This window comes from Ursus arctos, chromosome X (assembly GCF_023065955.2).
Source record: "Ursus arctos isolate Adak ecotype North America chromosome X, UrsArc2.0, whole genome shotgun sequence".
Classification (NCBI taxonomy): domain Eukaryota; kingdom Metazoa; phylum Chordata; class Mammalia; order Carnivora; family Ursidae; genus Ursus; species Ursus arctos.
In genome coordinates this window covers 57170919-57183893 of record NC_079873.1, presented here as the reverse complement: position 1 = coordinate 57183893, position 12975 = coordinate 57170919, and positions in this window count along the sequence as shown.

Genomic DNA, 12975 nt, shown 5'->3' with positions numbered 1-12975 from the left:
TTTCTCTATTTGTGTTCTCAAAGTCAGAATTGAGATATTACCAAGGAAAGGCACAAAACCATAATATCATGGTACTATGTGTTTCAACTAAAAGGGGAGAAGGTAATTAATTAATTTTGGTGGAACGTTGATTGTACCTTGTTAGGGAGGCTACTCTTTCATCTTCTGATATATTTTCACCTAGTAAGATGGAACATGGGATATTGTAATAATATAATTTAAAGTTTCACTACAAACTATTTGGATTAAGAAGCATTATGAAGTTGTAAAATCGTTGTCCAATTCATGTAAGACATTTTAAAGTAGCAAAGCTACTTGTTTTTTAAATAAAATAAAATAAAATTCTCAACAAGATACTAGCTAATAGGATCCAACTGAAAGGGTCATTCACCACCACCAAGTGGGATTTCTTCCTGGGCTGCAGGGGTGGTTCGACATCTGCCAATCAATCCACATGACACGCCACGTTAATAAAAGAAAAGATAAGAACCATATGATCCTCTCAATGGAGGCAGAAAAAGCATTTGACAAAATGCAGCATCCTTCCTTGATAAAAACCCTCCACAGTGTAGGGAGAGAGGGAACATACCTCAACATCATAAGGGCCATCTACAGAAGCCCCACAGTGAATATCATCCTCAACGAGGGAAAACTGAGAGATGTTCCCCAAAGGTCAGGAACAGGACAGGGATGCCCACTCTCACCACTGTTGTTCCACAGAGTACTGAAAGTCCTAGCCCCAGCAATGTCCACAAAAAGAAGTAAAATGTATCCAACCAGCAAAGAAGTCAAACTTGGATTCTTTGCAGACGACCTGATACTCTATGTAGAAAACCCGAAGACTGCACCCCAAAATTCCTAGCACTGATGCAGGAATTCAGCAAAGTTGCAGGATATAAAATCAACACACGAAGTCTGTTGCAAAGCTATTTATTTTTATTTTTTATTTTTATTTTTAAATTTTTTTTATTATATTGTGTTAGTCACCATACAATACATCCCCGGTTTCCGATGTAAAGTTCGATGATTCATTAGTTGCGTCTAACACCCAGTGCACCATGCAATACGTGCCCTCCTTACAAAGCTATTTATTTTTAAACAACTTTTTGAAGTATAGTTGCCACACAATGTTACATTAGTTTCAGATGTAGAACAGAGCGAGTCAACAACACTACACATTATGCTATGCTCCCCGCAAGGGTAGCTACCAACCTTCAGCACAGGGCACATTCCAATCCCCAGCGACTACATTCCCCATGCTCTCCCTTCCATCTTCATGATTTACTCATTCCCTAGCGGAAAGCCTGGATCTCCCACTCCCCTTCACCCGTTTGGCTCTTCCTCCCACCCCCTCTCCCTCTGGCAACCACCAGTTTGTTCTCTGCGTTTATGAGTCTGTTCGTACTGTTTGGGGTTGTTCATTTATTTTGTTGCCTTTGTTTTTAGATTTTACATGTAAGTGAAATCGTATGGTATTTGTCTTTCTCTGCTTGACTTATTTCACCTCGCATTATACCCTCTAGGTCCATCCATGTTGTCACAAATGGCAAGATCTCCTTTTTGTGGCTGAGTAATATTCCTTTAGACATAGTATATGTATGTCACGTCTTCTTGATCCATTCATCTATCGATGGACACTTACTATAGAGAACAAACTGATGGTTACCAGAAGGGAAGGGGGTAAGGGGATGAGTGAAAGAGGTGATGGGGATTAAGGAGTGCACTTGTCTTGATGAGAACTGGGTGATGTATGGAATTGTTGAATCATTATATTGTACACCTGAAGCAAATATAACACTGTACGTTAACTATACTGGAATTAATTTTTTTTTAATTTTAAAAGATGGACATTTGGGTTGCTTCCGTATCTCAGCTAGTATAAATAACGCTGCAATAAATTACACAGGGTGCGTATATCTTTTCAAATCAGTGTTTTTGTTTTCTTTAGGTAAATATCCAGTAATGGAATTACTGGATCATATGGTATTTCTATTTTTTAATATTTTTAAGGTTTATTTATTCATTTTAGAGAGAGAGAAAGAGTATACAAGCAGGGTGGAGGAGGAGAGGGAGAGAGAAGCAGACTCCCTGCTGAGTGTGGAGCCCGACGTGGGGCTCCATCTCATGACCCAAGATCATGACCTGAGCCGAATTCAAGAGTCAGATGCTTAACCGACTGAGCCACCCAGGCCCCCCTCTTATTTTTAATTTTTGAGGAACCTCCACACCAGGTTGCATTCCTACTGACAGCGCATGAGGGTTCCTATTTCTCCACATCCTCACCAACACTCGTTATTTCTTGTCATTTTGATTTTAGCCCTTCTAACTGGTATAAGCTGGCATCTTATGGTGGTTTTGATTTACGTTTCCCTGATGAGGAGTGATGTTGTGCATCTTTTCATGTGTCTGTTCACCATCTGCATGTTTGTAACACCTTCTTCGGAAAAGGACTTATTCAGGTCCTTGAACAATTTAAAATATATCTAGGATGAGGTAAATTTCTTGTGCGTCTATATTCGGTGGCAGGTATTGTCAGAGAGCCACTGCACATTAATAACAGCTATCGAAATAACCTCTCCATGTTTCTAGAAGCAATGACATGTATTATTTGTGAAATCATGGTACACAAAGGTCTTTGCACTTGCCCTGAACCCCATTTCATCATGTGTACATAGTCTCTTCCTCAGGTTTTCCTCATGTGATACCATGTACATAAAATCTAGCTCTTTACTGTCGAGTTAAAATTATTCTGATTTTCATGTAAATGTCTTATTTTTTTTTATGTTTCAGTTTCTTTTTATTTTTGTGTTGTTTTGGAAGGGGGCAAATGTTAATACTGCTCTATTCAGGAAGCCAATTTTTTATGTGCCTTTGGATATCCATAATATAAAATACTGTAAAGAAAGATGCTGTTAATTTGCAATAATGTGGATGGAACTCGAGGGTATTAGGCTGAGCAAAATAAGCCAGTCAGAGAAAGACAATTATCCTATGCTCTCACTCATAAGTGGAATTTAAGAAACAAAACAGACGATCATAGGGGAAGAGAGGGAAAAATAAAGCAAGACACAATTTGGAGCAGGACACAAACCATAAGAGGCTCTTAAACATAGGAAACGAACTGAGAGTTGCTGGAGGGGAGAGGGGTTGGGGGATGGGGTAACTGGGGGAGGGACATTAAGGAGGGTACGTGATGTGATGAGCACTGGGTGTTATATTAGACTGATGAATCACTGACCTCCATCTCTGAATCTAATAATACATTATATGTTAATTGAATTTAAAGAAAAATTTTTTAAAAAGAAAGATGCCATTATAATGCCATCTGAAATTGTTAGGTTCTGATAGTGTATAGATAAAAATGAAAGTATTTGCCAAGAAATTAAGTTTATAAACAGAAAGAAAGAGATATTGCAGTATCTTCTGCTTTCGTATAGAGAGCGAGCCATCTGATGTAGGTAGCACAACATAATGCAAAAGGTTAGCTCTACAAGATACTCAAACAGTCTAGTTACAAATGGAAGAGAAAAAAGAGAGACAAAATTTCATCCTCCAGTTTGGTCTAAGTACATTTGGAATATATTTTTGGATTCTATTGAATGGTAACTTAAATGACATATGTAAAAACCCATACTTGACTTTTAAATGTGTGCTTCTAAAATCTGAGATCAAGGCCAAAAAAAAAAAAAAAAAAGGAAAGAAAAGAAAAGAAAACCAGAAAAAAATGTGTCCCTTCACCATAAGATAATGGATCAAATGGGTTTCTGTCAAATGTTTCTTCAGAAAACTCTGATGAAGGCCCAAGCTATCATCAGGCTTCTTAGAAAATTATTGTGCATTTGTACAAATAACAAGAAAGCTATAGAAAGAATTTAGAAAATTTCTCTCTGTGTGTCTCTGTCTCTCAGTCTAAGAAAAACTAGTCTCCTTTTAGTGCAATAATCTGAAAATTTAGAAGGTCAAAACATTTGTCACAGGAAATGATCATAGAACTAAAATAGTTTTTGAGGAAACCAGTGACCATCTTGCTCTTAAATAAAGTCATGTGCCGAAGGCTAAATCATTGGCATATATGAAATAAACTATAAAGTATGCATTATAATTTCTGAGTCGGTATTATTGAACAGAATAAAAGTTACTAAAATCTTAAACAGGTTATGCACAATATGTAATGCTACAGGTCTAAATATTTTCTTTAAAATGCTTTCAGAGCGGTACCTGGGTGGCTCAAACGGTTGGGCTTCCGACTCCGGGTTTTGCCTCAGGTCATGATCTCAGGGTTGTGAGATCTAGCCCCGCATGGGGCTCTGCACTCAGTGGGGAGTCTGCTTACGACTTTCTCTCCCTCTCCTTCTGCCCCTCCCCCACCTCTAAAATAAATAAATGAATCTTCAAAAATTACTTTCAGAAATGGCGGTTTTAATTATTGTACATTTCACATTGTATCTAAGAGGTTGCTTTATGAATGATTCAAAACTACATTTTATATATATTTAAATTTTAATAGCTTTTAATCAGATGCGAAGTCTTAATTTGAAAATGAAATCATATTATCAGCAATACACAGTTTTGCTGAATAGTCTAATAAGGAAAAATCTCCAGTCTCATAAGTAACAGTAGATCTTTAAAATAAAGTATTGGTACACCAGTAATCACAGATTTAATTTCTTTTTTTTTACATTTCTTTTATGAATTTCATATCTTATCTGTTTTAGTTTTTATTTTTATTTTCTATAATACAGTACATCCTTAGTTTCTGATGTAATGTTCCATGATTCATTATTTGCATATAACACCCAGTGCACCATGCAATATTTCTTTTAATACCTTTTTAATCCTATAAAGGTTTTTTTAATGAACATTCTTTTTTTTTTTTTGGTTTTAATTTTAAGTAATCTCCACACCCAATGTGGGGCTCTAACCCACAATCCCCGAGATCAAGAGTCACACACTCCACTGACTGAGCCAGCCAGGCCCCCCATGAACATCTTTTTTATTAATCAGTCATGACACCGCAAAATGTGTGGTTGCTATTTCTGAAAAGTGTCACAAATTCTCCATGTAGAGACGATGAAAAGTTATTATAGAATTTTGTAACAAATACACATATTGGGTCAAAGAAATTTTAGAGTCAAGATGGAGTGTCATGAAAGTAATATTTTCATTCCGGACTACTATAGTTTATACTTCCTCTGTATGTCTCAAGTCAGATATGTACCATTTGGACTTAGAACCCCACAGAATGAATGATCCCAAATCCATTGATTGTAATTTGTGGTTTGGTTTGTAAACAAATAATAGTAATTTCTTGCACATTTCTGGAAGTAAATGGTGTAAGAATTCATGTATCTGCTTCTAGATACAGTGTATAAATAAAAATTTCATTCAACACATACTTTTATTTTTTTCACATTTTTTAAAGATTTTATTTATTTGTCAGAGAGAGAGAGAGAGAGAAAGAGAGCACAAGCAGGGGGAGCGGCAGGCAGAGGGAGAAGCAGTCTTCCTGCTGAGCAAGGAGCCCGATGAGGAACTCAAACCCAAGACCTCGATCCCAGGACCCTGGGATCATGACCTGAGACAAAGGCAGACACTCAACCAACTGAGCCACCCAGGCGCCCCTTTTTTCACAATTTCCATGGATCAGGAATCCAGGCACAAGTTGACTGAGTCCTCTGCTCAGGGTCTCACAAGCCGAAATGAAGGTGTCAGCCAGGCTGCAAATTCATCTGAGGTGTCGGGTTCTCTTCCAAACTCGTGATTGTGGCATGATTTAGTTCCTTATGGTCATAGGACTGAGGTTCCCATATCCTTGATGGCAGTCAGCTGGAGGTCGTTCTCAGCTCTTAGAGGCATCCCACATTCCTTGCCACGTGGCTCCCTCCATCCTCAAAGTCAGCAGTGGGGAGTCTCCCTTGCGTCAAATTCCTCTCACACTTTGAATCTCAAAGGGCTCAGTCCCTCTCAGTTCTTAAAAATTGTGATTTAAAAAATACATAATCTAAAACTTACCATCATAACCATTTTAAGTGTACAGTTCAGTAGTGTTTAATATATTCACGTTGTGCAACAGATCTCCAGAACTTTTTCATCTTAAAACACTGAAACACGATATTCATTGAACAACAACTCCCTATTTTCCCCCACTCCCAGTCCCTGGTAACCACTTTCTATTTCTATGAATTTCCTTGAGATACCTCACACCAGTGGAATTACAGCAGATTTGTCTTTCTGTAACTGAAGAGCCCAATCCTTCTTTTTAAATATTTTATTTTTAAGTAGTCTCCATACCCAACATGTAGCTCGAACTCACAACCCCAAGATTAAGAGTCGCGTGCTCTACTGACTGAGCCAGCCAGGCACCCCAGCCCAGTGGTTGTTTTTTTTTTTTTAAAGATTTTATTTATTTATTTGACAGAGATAGAGACAGCCAGCGAGAGAGGGAACACAAGCAGGGGGAGTGGGAGAGGAAGAAGCAGGCTCATAGCGGAGGAGCCTGATGCGGGGCTCGATCCCAGAATGCCGGGATCACGCCCTGAGCCGAAGGCAGACGCTTAACCGCTGTGCCACCCAGGCGCCCCAGCCCAGTGGTTTTTTTAAAAGCTTGCCTGATTAGGTCAGCTTACTTAAGAAAATAGCTCTTTCTTAAAGTTAGCTGATTTGGGATCTTAGTTACATCTGCACAATTCCTTCACAGCAGCACCTAGATTTTTAAAAAAGATTTTATTTATTTATTTGACACAGAGAGAGAGAGCTCAAGTGGGCAGAGCAGCAGGTGGAGGGAGAGGGAGAAGCAGGCTCCCCGCTGAGCAGAGAGCCCGATGCGGGACTCGATTCCAGGACCTTGAGATCCTGACCTGAGCTGTCGGCAGACGCTTAACCGACTGAGCCAGCCAGGCAACCCCCCACCCCAGATTGGTTTTTGACTAAATAACTGGGAGGAGGTGTGCATTCACCAGGCCGCCAGGTTTGGGGGCCATGAAAGAATTCTGCCTACCGCGAATGGCAGGGGAAGCCTGAAGAAGGAGGGAGTGCGGACTGGTGCCTGTCAGACATCCGGAGCTCAGTGTTCACGTACAGCATTAGTCCCTGTCCGCGTGAGTACAGTAGGGCAATAGAGCAGTGAGAAAGAGTAAAACAGCCCAATTCCATCATGTTCAAGCTATCAAGTTCTTGTCTCGGATTACTTGAAGGATTTGGCAGAGGGAAGCAACAGCAAGTAAGGAAAAAGAAATCAGCTGAGACCAAAAGCCTTTGATAATCCTATCCCTTGCCCCATACAGTGGGCAGAGTGGAGACATAACGAAAACATCCCATTCTCAGAGGTCCTGACAGCTGCCTCGGGGTGGGGTGGGGGAGCTGGGCCACGAAAGCCAAAACGGAGAGGATAAAGCTAGCAGGCTTCATATTACACCCTGAAAGAACACATGTGTGATATCAGAATAGCTCTGGAATTCATCCTCCACCTCCAGTAGCACAGCCGCGCCCTGCTGCTGGCCTGGACACTGCAACAGCCGGCTCACTGGTCTCTAGCCCGACCCGGCCCTACGTCTCCAGGCTTCACCTTAGACAATCTAAAATACAAACCAGAGGGGCACCTGGGTGGCTCAGTCGGTGAAGCATCAGACTCTTGATTTCTGCTCCGGGTCGTGATCTCAGGGTCGTGGGATCGAGTCCCGTGTCGGACTCCACGCTCAGCGCTGAGGCTGTTAAAGACGCTCCCTCCCTCTGCCTTTGCCCCCCCCCCCAACTCGCACCCTCTCTCACACTCTCTCTCAAAAAAAAAAAAAACTTTAACAAAATAAATAAAATAAAATACAAGTCAGAATTAAGTCAATACTCAGCTGACAGCTCCTCAGGGGCTGTCTGTCCCGTGTCAGCTCCCCCTGCTAATGCAGCCTCATCGGTTGCCCACATCCGTGCTGGTCTCGGTTGCCTGAAAGTATCAGCCTGTTGCACACTTCCAACCACGCCTTTTCCCAATCTTTTCCCTCTATCGGGAATGGCCATCCCCTCCATCGCAGTCCGCCTAGACAATTTCTCTTTTTTAAAGATTTTATTTATTTATTTATTTGAGAGAGAGAGAGAGCACAAGCAGGGGGAGCCGCAGAGGGAGAAGTAGGCTCCCCGCTGAGCAGGGAGCCTCCCGCGGGGTTCCATCCCTGGGATCATGACCTCCGCTGAAGGCAGACGCTTAACCGACTGAGTCACCCAGGCGCCTCCTTCTCAACCTTTCTTAACCCCCTGCTTGATCACCTGAACTATACTCTGACCACCACCCTCGATCCCCTTTGCATTCCTATCTGCCAAACCAGTCCTACAAACATCTCACCTTGGGTCGGTACTAAACACCACCCTTCTCTCCTCCTTTATCTGGGTGTTTTCACCCTGCTAGAGAAAATCCACGAAACCATACAAAGTAGTACCCCTGTAAATCCGTGGTCTTCAGCCTCCTCTGCTGAATCTCTCTACAAACAACACTACGTTCACACCCATCCTTATCTCCATCCCAACTTCCTGTTCTGGGTCCAACCCCCCCCCCCCCCAGCGCCATGTGCCATTTTTTTTCAATCTCCTTCAGAATCCTCCTCCATCAAGTATCCCTTCTTTTTCTGATTTCACTCTGTGGTGCCTTCTGCTCAGCCTTGAACGTGTGTGGGTGTCTCTCATTAAAAACAAAACAAAAGAGGGGCACCTGGGTAATCAAATTTAAATTGAAAAAAAATTTATTTATTTATTTATTTTGAAGATTTTATTTCTTTCAGAGAGAGAATGAGAGAGAGAGCTAGAGAGAGCACGAGAGGGGGGAGGGTCAGAGGGAGAAGCAGACTCCCGGCGCTGAGCAGGGAGCCCGACGCCGGACTCGATCCTGCGACTTCAAGATCAGTACCTGAGCTGAAGGCAGTCTCTCAACCAACTGAGCCCCCAGGCGCCCTAAAAAAATAAAAGTTAATCAGAGAGGGAGACAAACCATAAGAGACTCTGGACTCTGGGAAACAAACTGAGGGTTACAGAAGGGAGGGGGTGGACGGGTATTAAGGAGGGCACGGGTTGTAATGAGCACTGGGTGTCATACGGAGCTAATGAATCGTTGAACGCTACATCAAAAATGTGTAGTACATGTTGGCTAACTGAACATAATGAAAAAAATAAAAATAAAAAATTTTTAAAACAACAACAAAGAGACATATATAGATGGGAGAGAGACAGACATCCCGCTCCCTTCTGAGAGAGAAAACTTTGCTCCTCGGAGGCTGAAGTGAAGGATCCCGGTTCTTACACTAAACTTCTGTAATGTTAACGTTTTTCCAAAGGCCAGATAAGCCCTGTTATCTCCAGTTTTTACAGCCTAGAGCTGTCTCTAAGGTCTAGGCTTCATCCCTTTTGAAGTGTTAATACTTAGGGAAATAATGCTCCTCTTCCTGGCACCTTGGGAGCTTCACCAGGGAACTTAATCCTGGCTGTGACCCTTTGAATCTCTTAGGGAGATAAGAGAAGTTTTATTATCCACTAGGATCAGGGCAGTTAGCGAGACAAATGGCTAAAGATAGCCTCATGGTATGTGAAAAGTGAAATGTGTCTAGGGGAAGTGAAAGCAAATATTTTCGATCTGTATACTGTATACATGGCAGTGGCTAGGGCTTTTTCCAGGGCCACTGAGAAACGCGGGGTAGTTTTATTTCCCGCGCCAGGGCTCTCTCTTCTGTCTTCTCATCTCACTCCACAGGCTCTCTGGACCATCCCACTCAGTCTTGTTTTAGCTGCTACCTGTGTGCTAAGAACCTCAAATATCTCACCCCCCAAACATCTATATCTGTGTTCCACAGACACCTCACACTCCCCGTGTTGTTCAAATGGAACTCGTCCTTTTTTTTTTAAGATTTTATTTATTTATTTATTTATTTCTTTATTTATTTGACAGGGAGAGAGCAGGAGAGCACAGGCAGGGGGAGCAGCAGAGGGAGAGGGAGAAGCAGGCCCCCCGCTGAGCAGGGAGCCGGAGGCGGGGCTCGATTCCAGGACCCCAGGATCATGACCTGAACCAAAGGCAGACGTTTAAGGACTGAGCCACTCAGGCGCCCCACCACCCCTAAAGTCTTGTACGCCCTATGCTAGTTGATAGCAGCACCATCTGGGTCACACTTGTGGCTGTCCTCATTATTTGAATAGCCTTTCTATATATAGAAGAATTTCCACCTTATGAGCTCTGCCTCCCTCATGTAAGAAGAGTCAGAACTCTTCACCAGCCTCCCTTGTGGGTAGGACACCATCCGGGAACTTTGGCTCCTCCAATCAGAAACACCTGCGTGAGACTCTGCTTTGGAACTGAGCAACGGGTTGAAATCAAGAGTCAGACGCTTAACCGACTGAGCCACCCAGGCACCCCTGAATACATTTTGACATTTAATAAATCTAAACATGGTTATACTATATGACTCAGCAGTTCTACCCCTAAAATGTACACTAGAAAAAATATTGCATAAACGTACCTTCCTCTTTTTTTATTTTAAAGATTTTATCTATTTATTTGAGAGACGGAAAGAGTACAAGTGGTGGGGAGGGGTCTGGGGAGAGGGAGAAGCAGTCTTCCCGCTGAGCAGGGAGCCTCATAGGGGGCTCGCTCCCAGGACCCTGAGATCATGACCTGAGCCGAAGGCAGACGCTTCACCGACTGAGCCACCCAGGCGCCCCTGACCATTCCCCTTAATCCCAGTTACCACTTCCTTGGTTCAGGCCCTGGTAGTTTTTCTACTGGACTATTATACCTCCTAATTAGTCTTCCTGCCTCCAGTCTTGTCTGATCCTGGCCTCTGCACTGTTAATAGAGGGATTTATCTAAAACATAAGCCTGGCTGTCATTCACTTGCTCGCAACCTCATTACCTGCCACTTCCTATTGTGAAAAATGTTGCTATTACAACATGGAACCAGCAGTAATTACACACACACCTTCTCTGTCTTGGCTCCATGCATTCGTTTGTGCTCTTCCCTCTGATTAAAATGACCTTCCTTGGGGCACCTGGGTGGCGCAGTCGTTAAGCGTCTGCCTTCGGTTCAGGGCGTGATCCCAGAGTCCTGGGATCGAGCCCTGCATCGGGCTCCTCCGCTGGGAGCCTGCTTCTTCCTCTCCCACTCCCCCTGTTTGTGTTCCCTCTCTCAGGCTGTGTCTATCTCTGTCAAATAAATAAATAAAATCTTTAAAAAAATAAAAATAAAAAAAATAAAATGACCTTCCTTACCCCCTTCACTTGGCCACCTCCTGCTCATTCTTTCAAACACCCCCAGGCTGTAACGGGTGACTCTTCTCCTAATTTCCACAATACTTTGTGGATGCATCTATCATTGCACTTAATGCAAGACACTATAATTGCCCATTTATGTATCTGCCTCTCCCATCTAGATTGTGAGCTCTCTGAGGGGAAAAATGAAAACTGAAATTATATATATATATATATATATATATATTATCCTCAATGTCTACCTTAGTGCCTGGCATTTAGTATGCAAACAAAATGTTTGATAATTGATTCATAAATTGATCGACCCAATTCACACATCACTTCTATGAAAATTTCTTTAAAAAAAAGGTATAGTCTTTTTTTAAAGGTTTTTATTTATTTGAGAGAGACAGGAGAAAGAGGGAGAGCACGAGCAGGGGGAGGGGATAGAAGGAGAGGGAGAAGCAGACTCCCTGCTGAGCAGAGAGCCCGACATGGGGCTCAATCCCAGGACCCTGAGATCCTGACCTGAGCTGAAGGCAGAGGCTTAACCTACTGAGCCACCCAGGAGCCCCTGAAAATTTCTTTAAACCTTACCACCCTCTCATCTTCTGGAACTCTCCTAAAGCAGCTAGTGGTTCCTTCCTCTACACACTTTGTAAAATTCCTCTTTTTTTTTTCTTTACTTGAGGTAAAATTTACAACATAAAACGAACCAATTCAGTAGCATATAGTATATTCACAATCTTCTGTAACCATCACCTCTGTCTAGTTCCCAGATAGTTTCATCACCCCAATGGAAAACCACATACCCATTATCAGTCACTTCCCATTCCTCCTTCCCCCCAGGCCCTGGTAACGACTAATCTGTCTCTATGGCTCTATCCTGGATATTTCATAAAAACGGAATCCTACGATATGTGATCTTTTGTGTCTGTCTTTTTCCATAGAGCATAATGTTTTGGAGATTCATCCGCGTTGTGCCAGGTACCTGTACCTAATTCCTTTTATGGCTGAGTAAAATTTTACTGTTTTGATGTACTGTATTTTATCTCATTCATCCACTGATGGACATTCGGGTGTTTCCACTTTTGGCCATTGTGAATAGTGCTGCTATAAACACGTGTGTACAAGTTTTGGGTTGAATCCCTGTTTTCAGTTCTTTGGGGTATAAACCTGGGAGTGGAATTGCTGGATCATATAGCAATTCTATTTTTTTGAACTTTTTGTGGAACCATCAAACTGTTTTCTACAGTGCCTGCACCATTCTACATTCCCACCAGCAACACACAGGGTTCCAATTTCCCCACGTCCGTACCAACACTTGTACTTTTTCAAAAAAAAAAAAAATTTATAGCCACTGTAGTGGGTATAAATTTGTATCTCTTTGAGGGCTTGATTGGCATTTCCTTAACGACTAGTGATGTTGAACATCTTTCATGTATTTGTTGACCATTTGTATATCTTCTTTGGAGAAATGTCTATTCAAGTCCTTCATCCATTTATTTCAATTTTTTAAAATATTTTATTTACTTATTTGAGAGAGAGAGAGAGCACAAGCAGGGAGAGGGTCAGAAGGAGAGGGAGAAGCAGGCTCCCTGCTGAGCGGGAAGCCGGGCATGGGTCTTGATCCCACGACCCTGAGATCATGACCTGAGCTGAAATCAAGAGTCAGACGCTCAACCTACTGAGCCACCCAGGCGCCCCATCCATTTATTTTAGTAGACTTAATTCTTTGAATGCAGTTTTACATTTAC